Here is a 1438-nt window from a genome sequence, read left to right on the forward strand (position 1 = left end):
TGGTCCTACCAGTCTCTGGTCCATTAGCCCGGTCCTACCAGCCTCTGGTCCATTAGCCTGGTCCTACCAGACTCTGGTACACTAGCCCGGTCCTACCAAACTCTGGTCCATTACTCTGGTCCATTGCCCTGGTCTTATCAGGCTCTGGTCCATTACCCTGGTCCTACCAGACTCTGGTCCATTTGCCCAGTCCTATCAGACTCTGGTCCATTAGCCCATTCCTACCAGACTCTGGTCCATTTGCCCAGTCCTATCAGACTCTGGTCCATTAGCCTGGTCCTACCAGACTCTGGTCCATTACCCTGGTCCTACCACCCTCTGGTCCATTAGCCTGGTCCTACCAGAATATGGTACATTAGCCTGGTCCTACCAGACTCTGGTGCATTAGCCTGGTCCTACCATACTCTGGTACATTAGCCTGGTCCTACCAGACTCTGGTCCATTAGCCTGGTCCTACCAGACTCTGGTCCATTTGCCTGATTCTGGTCTATGTCCAGAGAGTCTGGCCACTCTCCATTTACAAGTGTTAACCTTCCTTGAAGGCGGTTACTCTACTAAGTTAAAGCTTAAAACTATTTGATCCGCCATAACCAATCGCTAACGTTTGGTCAGTACGTCGGCTTAGCATTGCTAGCGTTAGCCTTAGCTAACTCCTACACCGCTAACGCAGCGAGCTGGAAAACCAGACTTTTCCTGAGCCCCATGGGAGGAGGGCCACAACATCATGGCCCCCAACAAGACTCAGCAAAGCTTGTTCTTTCTCGGGCTTATGATCATATTCGGCAACCTCAACGTCATCGTTCTCAGCCGCTCCCTCTGTCCTCTGATTGGACCGGTAAAGGTTGGCCGGAGAAAACCCGCAAATACGCCGCAAACCCAGACGATGTACTGAAGGAAAATGAAAATTGAGTAGAAGTACGTAGCAGGGCGGAGGAAAGGCCACCCGAAATCAAAGCTCTAAAAGCAACGAGCCCACTGTGTCGCCATCCTTCTGTGACACAGTCAAACTCAACAAAATGTAACTTGTGGAGCAGATAACACTAAAGAGTTTTGTGTTAAAAAATCAAATTAAATCGACTTAAAATGGTTAATTGTGAGCAAAGAGTTTAAATTCACAAAGTCACACTAGTATTAAAAAGGTTCAAACGAACCAAAAAAAACTTGGAAATCCTGAGTTTAAAAGGGATTGTGTAGCCTATATATTTCATCAAGCGGATGAGTGGATGAGTGGGTGAGTGGATGAGTGGATGAGTGGATGAGTGGGTGAGGGGATGAGTGGGTGAGTGGATGAGTGGATGAGTGGATGAGTGGGTGAGGGGATGAGTGGATGAGTGGATGAGTGGGTGATTGGATGAGTGGATGATTGGATGAGTGGGTGAGTGGATGAGTGGATGATTGGATGAGTGGATGATTGGATGAGTGGATGAGTGGATGAGTG

General features: G+C 48.5%; 1 long non-coding RNA gene across 1 annotated transcript in view; it reads left to right on the top strand.

The window, feature by feature from the left end:
- Positions 1 to 1438, top strand: part of LOC117934718 — a 22233-nt gene that overhangs the window by 16976 nt on the left and 3819 nt on the right. Inside the window, exon 2 of the long non-coding RNA XR_004654554.1 lies at positions 1049 to 1054. This is a non-coding gene — a long non-coding RNA (uncharacterized LOC117934718). The remainder of the gene's footprint in view (positions 1 to 1048; positions 1055 to 1438) is intronic.

The sequence above is a fragment of the Etheostoma cragini genome, chromosome 2 (assembly GCF_013103735.1).
Source record: "Etheostoma cragini isolate CJK2018 chromosome 2, CSU_Ecrag_1.0, whole genome shotgun sequence".
Lineage (NCBI taxonomy): Eukaryota > Metazoa > Chordata > Actinopteri > Perciformes > Percidae > Etheostoma > Etheostoma cragini.